The sequence below is a fragment of the Salminus brasiliensis genome, chromosome 3 (assembly GCF_030463535.1).
Source record: "Salminus brasiliensis chromosome 3, fSalBra1.hap2, whole genome shotgun sequence".
NCBI lineage: Eukaryota > Metazoa > Chordata > Actinopteri > Characiformes > Bryconidae > Salminus > Salminus brasiliensis.
Genome location: NC_132880.1, coordinates 513,009 through 527,763, shown reverse-complemented (window position 1 = coordinate 527,763; position 14,755 = coordinate 513,009). Strand labels below are relative to the sequence as shown.

The 14,755-nt window shown below is 38.7% G+C and overlaps 1 pseudogene; it reads right to left on the bottom strand.

The window, feature by feature from the left end:
• Window positions 1-8,446: 8,446 nt before the first annotated feature.
• On the bottom strand, window positions 8,447-11,779 carry LOC140551016 (GTPase IMAP family member 8-like; annotated as a pseudogene).
• Window positions 11,780-14,755: the final 2,976 nt, after the last annotated feature.

Genomic DNA, 14,755 nt, shown 5'->3' with positions numbered 1-14,755 from the left:
AATAATTTAGTTGAGATATTTGCAGTAAAAAAAAACTAACTTTAGAAGTTCCACTTGACCTAAAAATCATACAAATTCATTGTATTGATTCAGGTTATCCTAGTGTAGCTTTGATTGCTCTCAGGGCGCTGAGTATGATGCATGTTTCATGTATGACGTGTTGTGTGTAAAGCTGCTGCTGTGTGCTGTCATAGCTCCAAAAATCTTTAAAACATCCTTCCAGAAAACGTTTGCTGAGGCATCATGCATGATGCATGCACTGAGCTCTTTCTGCAAGTCTCTTGCAGCAGTTGACCTATCTTCTGTGAACGCATTGTTTATAAATGATGCATCATGAATAAGTCTTGTTTTGCTCAGTTTCTATATAACTGTAACTAAAATTAAAAGGTCAAACATGACAGGTTAATTTTGACCTTTGACTTAATCAGAAGCAGAAAGGAGATTTATGTTGTATGTCTTTTTCACAGTGCTGTAGCTTCCTGTTTTTTGTTGTGTGTTCTCAGCTATAGGAAATTAAGCTCTCTGTGTTTTTCTGTGTGTTGACGATGTAGGGCAGTGTCAGATGAACAGGGTTTAACACAAAACCCTCTTGCAGCAATGCAACAGACCAGACTTCCGTCCTCCTCAGTATTACTGTAATGTGTCTATAACACACAGAGTTGTTGGGAAGCAGGTCTTACAAAAGCACAGACTGTCCGTTTTGCAACCTGAAGTACTTAGTAAAACATACATGGAAAATATCACCACTTTGCCATCACAGTGTGTTATGACATTTGCATTAGCTGAGCAGCTAAATGTCATAAATGTAAATGTAAGTCCTTTTAAACTGTTCATTGATGTTGAGGTCTGAACTCTAGGTTGGTCAGTCTGGTGTTTTAAGAACAGTAGCAACTTCTTTATGTGATTGGTATGCTTCAGTCTTCTCGCAGTGTGCTTTTAATTTTACTTTAGAATGATTCGATTTTTCCAGTCCTGAGGGTACTAGGGTAATGTATGATGTTTGAACTGTATTTGTACTTATTAGCATTTATGATGTCTCCAAACTAAACTAATTAAAAAAAAAACGCCAGATGTTGTTGGCATCCGCTAACTTGACTGGTGGTCTGAAGGGTCTGTCATTGCTTCAGCAGCATAAAACCACCTTCTGTTACTGCTAGTGATCTCACATTTAGACTCACCAGCCTGCAAAACCTTGCTCCAAGTCTCAGTTCAGTTGGTAGTTTAAGCAAGAAGAGCTGCAACAGCTTTCACTGTTTGACCAAAGACATCTTAAAGGGCTTTTGATCAACAACCATCATAGACAGAAGGAACTGGTCTAGACCTGAAGGAGACAACTTGATTTCTTTTGAGTTCATCATAGTTAGAACTGAGGTGGTATTCTCATGTTGACATCACATCCTTCACAAGAGGAGCTTAGGAGGAAGGCGGTATTTTCAAATGTGTATGTGTTGTATTCTTCTACCAATGGTCTAGCTTCATTAAATCTGGGGTACAGCCATGTATCTCGCCACTGCTTATTGTAATAAAGATAACAAGTAATGTCTATTTTGACTAAAAATGAAATAAACTTAGTGCAATGTTGTAGTTTTGCACATTACTGTAAGCTGTATATTTTAAGAGACATGCATGCAGTACTTCATGTATCTAAAAGTCAGACCGGAAGTGGGCAGAATGTTGGTTAGACTCGTAAAGATTAGATTTGTAAAGCTTTTTTCCTGTTTATCACGTGACTGTACCACTCAGTAAGCTCTGGTTAGAGATCCTCCATAATTTCTTCATTTTAGTTATGGGAAATTTAACTGGGAGTTTAACTCCACCCTCTATGTGGGATACATTGATGTGGACTTAATTTAGTCACACAGTGAGAATCCACAAACCATAGTTTTTTTATAAGGCTGTTACCATAAATTGAAGATTTTGAGGACAACATCTATCTGAGAAAAGGGAATTAATTACAAGGGTTTAACATAGGGGTTGATAAAAATAAATAAAACCACAATTACATAAACATAAATCTATGCATTGGTATATGAAGACCAGATATTATGACAGAGGTGTAGGAAACTGAGTGCGTTTACATGCACTCCATAATCCGATTGCTGCAGAACATTGGAGTTCAGTAATCAATGGGTAATCAGATAATGGGAAAACTCAGGCAATAATTGGATTTCTGCTTTGCAACCAGCCAATAAACTCACAGTATAAGACGTGATATAAGCATAATCTACAACCCACATTTAATGGTGTGGCTTTTTCTTTACACAATGAGCCACAATATGAACATACATCATTTAGATCAGTGTTTCTTAACCCTGCCCTGCCCTGCACATTTTAGTGAACTCCTTGCTTTAACACAACCCCTGCCACTTTGAAAGGGCTTGTCAATGAACTGATTGGTTGAATCAGGTGTGTTGGGAGCAGGGAAAGCACTAAACTGTGCAGGGCAGTGCGCCTCCAGGACCAGGGTTGAGAAATACTGCTCTAGAATGAAAGCGAAAGAAATGTTATCAGGGAATAGGAAGGATAGATACTGCCCTCTTCTGGTGTCTAAAAAGTGTAATCAATGACACTACAAACAAAACATTACTTGTATAATGGGTAGATAAGTTATAAACAACACAATTAGTTGATATAATAAAAATATAATAATATAATATATAATAATATAATAAAATATAATAAAATAATTAACAATTATGTTAAAAGTGAAGTCTTTCCTGCTCAATTATTAATAGCAGATCTACAAAATATTTGTACATTTGTTGTTCTTTCTCATATTAAGTTTTTTTAAACAAATAAATACCATATAATGCTGCTTCAATGTTGTACATTTTTAATTACTCACAAAACCAAAATACTTTTAGTAATATATATATCAGATCACACCATCCGTTGTTGTTTGAGCCAAAGTGGATTTCATGGGAGACGATCAAGGAGGACACCATTGTTACGACACCACAACAAATCACAAAAAAGCCAGACTGGAATTTGCCAAACTACATGTTGACAAGCCCCAAAGCTTCTGGGAGAATGTCCGATGGACAGATGAGACAAAAATTTAACTTTTTGCCAAGACACATCAGCTCTATGTTCACAGATGGAAAAATGAAGAAAATCAAGAAAAGAAAACTGTCCCTACTGTGAAACATGGAGGAGGCTCTGTTATGTTCTGGGGCTGCTTTGCTGCATCTGGAAAAGGCACCCTTCAAACCTGAGACAACTGGAGCAGTTTGGTCATGAGGCCAAAATACTGCTGAGAGGTGCAGAAGTCTCACTGACAGTTCGATCGTTCGATTCATTGACAGGAATTGTTTGATTGCAGTGATTACCTCAAAAGGTTGTCCAACAAAATATTAAGTTAAGAGTACCATAATTTCTGTCCAGGCCTGTTTCATGAGTTTATTACATAATTATGTTAAAGCAATGTCTGACTTTCACTGGTTAATTTTCATATAATTTTCATTTATTATTACTTTTGTCAAATTTAAGTTATTTCTGTGACCATTGTGGGTTTTTCTTTCATTAACCGAGGGGTACCAACAATTTTGTCCATGTGTGTAGTTCAAAATGCTGCAGCCAGGGTCTTTACTAAAACTAGAAAATTTGACCATGTCAGTCAAGTTCTATCAGCACTTCATTGGCTCCCAGTTAAATTCCGTATTCACTACAAAATTCTTCTATTTACATACAAAGCCCTACATGGCCTCACTCCTGAGTACCTGCAAGATCTTATTACTGATTATGAACCATCAAAAGCAGGGCGAAGAGCCTTTTCTTATAAAGCCTGAAAAACTAGGGAATAACTTTCCAGATAATGTTCGGGACTTTGCATCATGTTCATATCTTAGCAAAGAAGTAGAATGCAGATAAATACATTCACTTTGTGTGAAACTTTACTTTTCAATTACACAGTACATACGTGAAGGTTATTAGTTATTTTTGTCTATATTTGTGATTTAAATAATGATTAGACACATATTGTTAGTAATTAATACAGAATCCCTAATGCAGCTAATTCCAAAGGATTCACTTTCTTTTTTGTGTTGTTTATGTTTTTAAACCTTGATTCTTCTGCCTTTTTTATTATCTTAAAAAAGATAAAGGTCTGTGCATGGCCTTTTTTGTTAGTCTACTTTGCAATATGATTGGACAGAGTTGGAAAACATGGTATTCTGGAAACTGGAATATTTGGTAAATATTTGAGGTAAGAAACCCTGTAACCCCTCTAGCTTGCTACCAACTGGCTGCAAGGCCAACCACCCTCGCCCATACAGACTGCCCATGTTATGCAGTTCTGTGTACACATAAATAAATGAGTAGGTCTCATTGTAGGTCAACCACCTTTCTGTCAGTGACTTTTGTTAATTTCCATCCAGTCTTGTGTCTCCTCCTCCAGTTGTGATAGGGAGTATATAATGCCTTCACTCTTTTTCCTCCCATCACACACTTCCTCACATCTATGATGAAGCTTCTCATCCCAGTGCTCGTGCTGCAGGTGTTTGGATATCAGACTTTTGGAAAAGTTGTTGAGTCTTTTAGTGATTCTTGTCCTCAGTTCTTTATTGAAGATCCATCAGACCAAAACATTCACTACCCTCCTACAGTTCTTCATGATTCTCAAAACCCAGAGCGATTCAAGCAGATTTGCCAGCGTTTTAAAAAAGTAGACAGATACGCCACTCTATATGACACAAAGAGCAGGATACCAGTGTACTCAGCTTATTCCTATGTTGAGCGTCAAACAATAAAAGAGCCTGTTTGGAAGATTGAACCTCAGGTGAGTCTTTAATATTCCCCTTTTATATAAAAATGTATAATAAACTGTTATTAAAGATGTTAAAGATCATAACAGTGATAAATATAAATAAAGAAGGAACAGTGATAAATATGCATGTATCTCATATAGTATGTTTGGTGTAAGAAAATTCTCTAAATGATCTTAAAATTTAATGAATATGATTATTATAGTATAATAATAAAAGAGTATAATAATAGAGCATAATTATAAACAGGAGTATTTAGAAATCAATCCAGGTTCTGTTTAGCATCCGACGACAGTCAGGTTTGAGTATAGAGGCCTTGTGGTGAGCGCTTCAATCCTGCCTTTGCTGTGGAGCAACACACTGGCCCATCTGCTGGTGTGATGATCTGGGGGCTATCACATATTAAAGCTGGTTGGCCCCAGTAGTAACAGGGATATTAACAGCTCAGCGATATGTGCAGGACATCCTGCAGCCACATGTGCTACCTCTCGTGGTCTGTGGGTGAGCGTTATTCTGCTGAAAAATTGCAGTTATGTGCAGTTGGAAGTGCTCACCCACACACAGCAAGTGTTTCTAGTTGCCAGATTTATCTCCAATAAAGCATTTATGGGACCAGCTGGGATGCCTGCTTCAGCAATGGGTCAAATGCGGAGGGCACATTTAGCAGTTCACAGTACAAAACCCTTTTTACTTGCACATGACAACTTCTAGACGTAACATGAATGAGTTAAAGATAGTGCCAACGTTAAACAGCTGTACCTGGTTATTTTACATTTCTTTAAAATCACTCTTCTTTTACAGCTTGATGATCCCAAGGGTTTACCTGAAATGGCACGAGAGATCTCTGTGCCAGAAAATGTTAGAGGAAAGAAACAGGCACTGTATACTGATTACGCATCTCAGGCACTGTACACAAGGGGGCACCTTTTCCCACGCTGCTACAGTGATAGTGATGACTGTGCCATTGCAACCTATACACACACCAATGCCGTGCCACAAACTCAGAATGACAACAATGTCTGGGGTAAGAAAGCAGAGACACAAATGAAAAAAAAAATAAAAGAGAACTGCAGCAACGGTGTTGCACACATTGTGACTGGAACCGTGCCTGGAGATTCTTGGATAGAGATAAAGAGAGATAACGTTCCTGTTATCGAGGGTGTCAACATTCCCAATCTTTTCTGGACTGCCTTCTGCTGTCGTGATAAACCTACAGAACGTTCTCTGGTGTCTGGTGCCTGGCTGGGGACAAGAAACCCTAACGGGCTGGGAGTGCAGAGGAAGACCGTGAGGGAACTGGAGCACAATCTTACTAATCTGTATGGAAATGCATTCAGTGTATTTGGGGGGTTGTGCCTGGGCAGTGACAACTTAAATGATCTTTTGGATGAAATATTTGGCTTTTTTTTAATGATTTAAACATTAGTCCTCCTGCTGTAGTTTAACTCACTCAACTGCAATTTGCCACTGCTTCAGGTTTTATCCCTCCACCTACCCCAAATATGTTTTGAACCTATTTTGCCCTGTTTGAACACATTTTTTTTAGTTTGCTGCTTTGACTGCTTATGAACAACATTATGTGCCTCCAGCTCCCCAAATAAAGCTACTCTGCCAATAATTTCTGTCTCCTCCCATTCACTAGGAAGCCATATATTTTTATTTCCTCTGGACTCCACAGTTGGAAATATGTACCCAAGTACGGCTCAGGTCAACTCTCCATCTTTTAAGATCCACAAAAGACAAGCATCCAAGCTTCTTTCTGTCCTGGCACTGATATGGTGGATCAAACTTACCCTGGGTGTCCAAACGGCAGAGTGAAGACCCTCCTCTTCCAAGAATACTTTGGCATAGTGTAGAGTATGTGGAGTATTATGTTCTCTTTGTGGACTTTTGTATTTGGCAGCATCTAAAATTTTGGACTCTGGCCTGTACAAACTAGCTAAGGGTATTTTCTGAGAAAACAGTGAAGCACTTTTGTAAGTTGTTCTGGAGAAGAGAGTTTGCTAAATGCCTTCAGTGTGATGTAAATGTAAATGTACCTTTCATTATCCATTTTTCCATCATGGGGTTGATTAAAAATACAGAAATAAATCAAATTAAACAAATTAATAAAAACAGAGGTGGAAGTTGAGCTCTTGTGATCTGTGATGCAGTCGATTCAGTTCAGTTGATTTTTTTTTTTCCTGTGCCTTTAAGAAAAGGTACTGAGCAGAAAGTAATCTAGCAAAAATAAAAACACAGCTTTGGTTTCCCCATAATCCACCTATCATCGTACACTGAAATACACTTTATATTCTTTACACTCTTTACACTCTTTATTCTGTTCAGTTTTGTAGTGTAACTTCATAAAGAATTCCCCTCTTTGGGTGCTGTTGCGTGTGTGTAGTGTTAATACAGGCCAAGAACAAAACCCAACAGAATCTCTTCTGCTTTATTGGTGGGAGCTTCAGATTACAGAGGCACACAGTATGAGTGTGTGGTTTGCATTCCAACAACATGAAGTGTTCATGTCTACTAGACATGTAATGCACATGGTTGCTCTATATCCCCTTTCTGTAGATCAGTACTTAAAAGTAACAAAAACAATGTAGCAATGATCAGTTGCATTTAGGCATTCTCAAGACTAAGACTGCATTTGTAGAACTATTGAAGACATCTAATAAAACTTGTTGAATAGCTGAACTGCTTTAGACTGTGCCAAAAAAAAATAGAGCTAGAAAGAAACTTGACATCTTCTAAGTTACCATGTGGCTGAGAGTTCTAAATGTCTCGTTCTTGTAATTGGGGTTGAGATGAACAGTGCATCCTGTGATTTAGAAGTCATGGGACTAGTGGGCTTTTGAATGGACTGTAGTGCTGGGGTTGTCTGAGATCTACACAGATCTACATAGTTGGTTTAGTAATATGGAATATCCACGGCATTTATTTCTATTAAACCTATATAACTTACCCCCACCACCACAGGGTATTTATTCATATCTCACCTTTGTTGGACTTTCTTAATTACTTAATTCTTCTTTTGTGTGTCTTTATCTTTGTCTCTAATGTCAAGGGTTTTTTCTTCTTCAAAAAGATTCCACAGCATGTTAACAGCTGCATCAATGCTTTTACATATACATTTATGGCATTTAGCAGACGCTCTTATCCAGAGCGACTTACAAGGTTACTCGTATTACCGAGGTGGGCCAATGTAGTGTTAGGAGTCTTGCCCAGGGACTCTTATTGGTGTAGCGCAGCATAGTCACCCAGACCGGGAATCGAACCCTGGTCTCCCACATGGTGTTGTTGTAACACAATGGTATGTGGTGGTGTTATCTGTTGCGCCACACCAACCATCAGGTCTGCTCCTCTGTGCTTCAGCTTCTTCAACTCCTCTCTTATGTCCCTTCTGCTCTCCTTCCCTAAACCCTTTCTGATGTCCCTCCTTCTCTCCTTCACTGTAACCCTCTTTATGTCCCTCTGATTTTGCTTCCCTGATTTTCTCATCAAGTCTGGCACAGAACTCTTCCACAGTTTCCGCAGTTTCTCCTTTTCTTCCTCATGCATCTTTCTCATGTAAGCCAGGTTCCTCGCTCCCTCTTCTTTACGAGTTCTTCCTCTTTCCTCTTCTTCTTTTAGAAAGATTTCCCTCTGTGTTTTCAATGTCTCTTCCAGATCTTTCTTATAATTTTCTTCTGTTTGTTTCATATCAACTGCTCAATGCTCGTCTCCTGCAGATCATCTCCTCTGGTGAAGAGAACCATGGTGTATCTTCTGGATTCTTCACCAAACAGGTCCTGGATCATCTTCACCGCTCCGTTCTCCTCTGATGTGAATCGTCCCAGTGAGAGAACCAGCAGAAAGCCATGGTGATACACTTAGCGATTTCCTTCTTGATCTCTTCATTATTAATACTCGTATCAAATAGTCCTGGAGTGTCGATCACAGTGACCCGTCTCTGTCTGACTTCAGCTGATTCTTTCTGACACATACGTGTAACCGACTGAGAGGAAAGTAACTCTCTGAAAACCTCTTTTCCCAGGATGGTGTTCGCTGTAGCACTCTTCCCAACTACAGTCTTCCCCAGAAGAATGATTCTTAGATTTCCAGTATCTGGAGAAGATTCTTGAAAGAAAAAAAGAAAACCATCAACAATACTTGTATGAGAAAGCTACACTCACAGCCATTTTTGTCATAATGGTTTGCCTGCCCTTCCCAGAGAACAATTTGGTTACACCTAAACATCTCTGTGATTTTTTAAAAATAAAATAAAATGGGTATCCATGCATAAAATGTTTACCATCTATAACAATTACTATTAAAGACAGAACACTTTGCTTTTCAAATCGTTTTCATTTCATTCTGAGTTGAGCTCATTATACACAGTCATATTCAGTATACATGTTTGCTAATTATTATTAGATAAAACACTGTATACTTGCCTTGTGTCTGATTACTACTTTTTGATGGTTTGATTGTTGTCTTCAGTTCTTCAATCTCAGACTTGCATTTCAGCAGTGTTCCTACCTGAGCATTTAAAAACATGGTGGTTGTGTAGCAGCTTCCACTCTTTTGTTTCACCATCGGCTTAACCTCCTCCAAAAGTACAGACACCATGTTGGTATCCAAAACACAAACACAGTGTCTTTTCAAACTTTCACCAATAGTTCTATCTAACTGTATTGCTTCTTGCTTTGGGTCTCTAGTTATGACTGTGACAGTGTGGTTGTTCAAACAGGATCCAAAGATCATCTGGATCTTCTCCACTTCTCCTTTATCTTCATCAGTGAGGCGTCCTTCAGGAAGGATGGGGAGAAAAGCATGAACTCCAGGATCACAGAGAGAGACACAGTGGAGAGTCTCCCGCATCACCTCCTCCTCTGAGAGTCGTAGAGAGCTGGAAGCTCCACCAGGGTGATCAGGCATCCACATACCTCTCCCTCCCTCCTCACACACACTGAGCTGGATTCTGGACTGAGCTCTCTCTGACCCAGTATGAGACCTGATATAGAGGACTTCAGCTCTCTGTTACTTCCACACAGGACCAAGTTCAGCCTCGGAGAAACTGAAAGGGAAATTGTCAGAATATTCGAATTTCAGAGCATAATGAACTTTCTGACTCCTCATGTGCCAACACTTAACCATAAACCATGAACAAAACATTGTTTGCAAATTGTGATATCCGCCAATGAGAATGTTCCTAATTACTGGGTTTGGAAGTATCTAACCTCTACTAGCTCTGGTTGATAGGCAGTTGCTATGGTTGCGAGGGGGTTGTTAAGTGGTTGCTAGGTGGTTGGTATGGTAACACAGGTGGTTGTTAAGGCTTTGCTAAATTGTTGCTAGGCAGTTGCTATTGAATCCCAGGTGGTGGCTAAGGTGTTGCTAGTCACCTGTTGTGGAATTCCAGGTAGGTGCTAACGTGTTGCTAAGTGGTTGCAAGGAAATTGTCACAGTATCCCAGGTGATTGCTAAAGTGTTGCAAGGCTGTTGTTATGGTAACCAGCATGGACACTGATGCTGGGTGGTTGTTATGGTATTAGTCCAGTTGCTAGGTTACTAGGCTGTTGCTATAGTATCCAGTGTGGTTGCTAGGCTGTTGCTATAGTATTCAGGGTGGTTGCTAAGCTGTTACTAGGTGGTAGTTATAGTATCATGGGTGATTGCAAAGGTATTGCAAAGTGGTAGTGTGGTGTTCTGTTTGTGGTGTGGGTGATGTGGAGTGTGTGGTTTCTGTGGTGTGTGCAGTATGTGTGTAGAATGTGCAGTGTGTGTTTGGAGTGTGTGGTGTGTAATAGAGAGTTGTAGATGGATTAATAGACAGACAGACAGAAGCTCTGGAGTCTCTGGTAATGCAGTTATATTGAGAGGGACAGACAGATTACAGTTTACTATGTGATGATGTTACAGCGGCTCATTGCAAGTCTATGGGATAGTTGTCTGTTTTTTAATATCTTAAAATATTTGATGCATAGAAGACGTCATAGCCGCCATGTAGTAGATAAGACCTTTGAATCTTTGAATGAAGTCTCTAGTTTGGTGGAATTATTGATCCTGGAAGAAGAAGAAGAAGAAGAAGAAGAAGAAGAAGAAGAAGAAGAAGCCAATGTATAACAATAAAGCCCTTTGCTTTGCAAGCATAGTAAAAAGTAAATGTTTAAGAAACATTTAATTTCTTTTGGCTAAAATGCACAGTTAATCACCAGCTTTCCATCTAAAGTAAATCTCAGGAAGATGTTGAATAATCTTTCAACCATTCCTACTACTTATGGAATATTAATGTGAATGACAAAACTACATTAGTCAATAGAAACTCATTTAGAAAATCTTTCATGACAGTCTTTTAATTTTTAACTTGAATTATTTAGTGGTTCTTTATGAAACTATGCTTACTTGTTTCCTTTGTGCTCTCTTCCCTAACTGTTGGTTCAGACTCTCTCTGTGTTGTTTTTTCATATTGCTGTGGTTCTGTTGCAAGTGGAGCATCTTCATATTCCTCCCACTGAATGTAACTTCCTTCATTCTCCTCAATCCTCTTCTCCAACATCTTCACAAGATCAGAACGACTGCGTTTACTGCTAAACTCTAAATGTCTGTTAGTGAACTGAGTGATAATCTTCTGAGAGACCTTGTCTTCACCTGAATCTACACTTGAGCCTGAGTGCAGTTGTTGTGTTGTTACCACTAGGGTGTGTTCATGAGGCTCCTCGGTCAGAGGGTAATGAATGTGATGCAGTCTGTCTTTGTCTGCCTCAGTGAAGTCGTCTGGCTGTAAAACCAGCACTAGAACATGAGGTCCAGGCGAACACAGAGATACACTCTCTCACTCTCTGATTCAGTTCCTCTGGAGAGAGGTGAGGGTCAAACAGGTGAGGTGTGTTGATGAGGGTGATGTATCTGCCCTCCACCGTTCCTCCAGCTCTCTCACTGTGCTGCTCTACTGAATGAGGAGGAGCTTCAGTATCAAACGCCTCTCTGCCCAGGATGAAGTTCCCCACTGTGCTGATCTTTGATCTGTTCTTCCCCAGCAGAACCATCCTCAGTTAATCACACACTACAAAACCATCATAAAAATATATGAACTATGAATATTAATTATGTTAAGGTATGACATGGTGTTTACACATAAGTTTAAGAGACTTTTAAGTCTCATTTTGTGCTTGCTCTATGTTATAGAATTATTATATGTATGGTTTTTATTTTAATCATATTTCTAACAAAATTCTATTATAGTAGCACTGATTTAAAGGTGACGTTATAATGGCTGGTATTGTCTTATTTTTGGGTACAGGCACTGATTCAAGCTTTTCATCATTTGTCCTCTTTAATTTATGCTGTTTATTATTCAACAAAAAACATGTAATCAATTATTTAATCGTAAAACAAAGAGTGCGTAAATATTCATTTAATTGATTTGTAATTCATAATTCTTTAGGTACAAAGTCTTCTGTCTAGAGGATGCAGTGTAACTTACTTTTGGGAGGTGGGCTCATGCTTTTTCTCCTCTGAGCAGTTGATGGATCTGTACCACAAAAACAAAGTTTATGTTATTCTCTTATATTCTTCATTGCTGTGGGGGTTCGGGTGGGGGGGGCACACTGCCCCAAATGCTGGTGTGATAATCTGAGGATCCAATCAGCGACAGTCGGTCACCCCTAGTAGTGAACACTAACAGCTCTGCGATTACGTGCAAGACATCCTGCTGCCACATGTGCTGCCTCTCATGGTAGGGCTTCCAACTGGCATTTGTCCACAGGATAATGAAAAATGTCACCCATCTCGACCACACACCGCAAAGGTTTCCCAGGAATGTCTCTGCCAGATTGCAACACTCTCTTTGGCCTGCCCAGTCACCATATTTATCACCAATCAATGCGCTCAATGGGACCAGCTGGGATGCCAGCTTTGGCAACTTACAAGTGTGCAGGATCTAAAGGCAACTAATTTTATAACTAATCATAAACATACTGATAACCTGATGGGATGAAGTGTGTTGTTGATTTATACTTTGTACTGTATCTTACACCAGAGACAACCTGCTTCTGATGCTCCATGAACTTGAGAGTAAAAGCAATTCCCCAGTTTTTATTATTGTGTACTAAAAGAATTATTGAATGGCCCTGGGGGTGTATAGGTATAATTCAGTCATCATTTAATGTGAAACACTCTACACTAGAGAAACCTATTAAGTCAGAGACCGTTCACAGTGGTGGTGAATGGATCCAAACGTCTAAATCCTCTGAAAGTTCTTCACCTAATGGTGATGAAGACACTGTCTGATGCCTGAGACACTGTTCTACCAGAGTTCTGAGAAGAGTTCGGCTCTAGAACATAGTGTAACTCCATTAATGATGGAGGGATAGGTGCAGGCATTGTAAGTCAGGCATCGTAAGTCGAGTGTGTAAGTTTCTCTACAGTAAAGCGCAATTTCACACCAACCCTCCCTCTAAAGGATTTTCTTTACATCTTTCAGTGTAACTTTACAAAAAATATTTTACCCTTTTAATCAACAACAGGAACACATTTGTTGTTAAAAATTTGATTTGTGTAATTTGCATATACACGCTAATCTAACTCAACATAATTATGACACATGTATATTGTTCAATAGACCTAAATTCTACTTGTGATTTATTTGTATCTATGTCAAACTTCATAGGTTTATATAGAGATTATTTTATTCATTCTTTTATGAGGAATGGACAGTAAAGGCAACCCGACGAAGTATGAACAATGTAGACAACACATATGAAACTATTCTACAGTAATCAAACCAAACTGTAGAATACTCACACCCATCAGCCTCGATGACACTGGAGATTATTTCCACAAACAATGTTCAGAATAAACTCTTGAATCGTTTCTTAAAATGTTTCTGGAACAGGTATCAGGTACTTCTCATCAAATTCAGCTCTGTGTCACAACTTCCTTAACTGTATAAAGTTTATACTTTTACAGCTGTTCAAAGATCACACCTGCTCACAAACTTTATTTCAATCAAAGATCAAAGAGCACTTGTCACGTTAGACACACAACTGGACTACTTGAACACAGTTTTGTTTATTTATTGAAATCTTGTAGCCATTGCTTTTAAGAGAATAAAGCTTGTGCTAGATTTGCCCGTGTGTTAGAACTCTGAGCTAAATGTTAAATGATTCTTAAATAAAGGATTTAGTTATTTACAGTTTTATTTAAAGATTAAGAATAATTTTATTGTTTCATAGCAGACACTGGGGGAGGAAGTAATGATATGAAAGATATGAAGCGGTCTGCTTTGATTGGTTCATGCTGTACATGCATTTTCTAATTTAAAATATACAGATCAAGACTCACAGACTGGGTTATGACCTTCTCAGAGCCCCCTAACAGAGTAAACATGAGAATCTGAATGGATGACCTGGGCTAAGCGCTAGCCTAAAACATATTTGCATCTGGTCTGATTGTCCAGGTTAACTGACAGGCCACAGTGTTGCTACACTGCCAAAGAAAATTAAAAGTGCTTTTAGACTTATAGAGTGATAAAATTATTTTTCAATAATTTTCTCACACTTTAACCCTGCATGTTTATGGAACAAACATTCATTAGTCTCTCTATGAACATATGAAAATAATATAAACATATCATGATCTTCTTCCTCTGCACTTCTCAGAGCATCTGCATCAGAAATATTTCCTCATTTCAGGAACATTCAGTCAGTAACAGCTCTAGCTCTATTGTGTTTCATCAACACAATAATTAAAGTAAGGCTCACATTTCATATTCATTAGAGTAAGGAAGGGTTCTCTGAGTGGTTATGTGGGCGGGGTCTTCTGCTGAAAGACTTCTGAGAGCAATCATAATAGAAGTGATAGGAGTCAGCTAACCTGTTCAGATTTTCAGTAAATTTCTCTTTGTGTCGGAAACTGAAATGAGGAACATGTGAATAAACCAGTGTTGGAGAATTAAAACACAGTTAAAAACACAGTTTCCTGAAGTATTCTTCCCAGCAAGCAGAAGAGTCCTGACTGTTTCC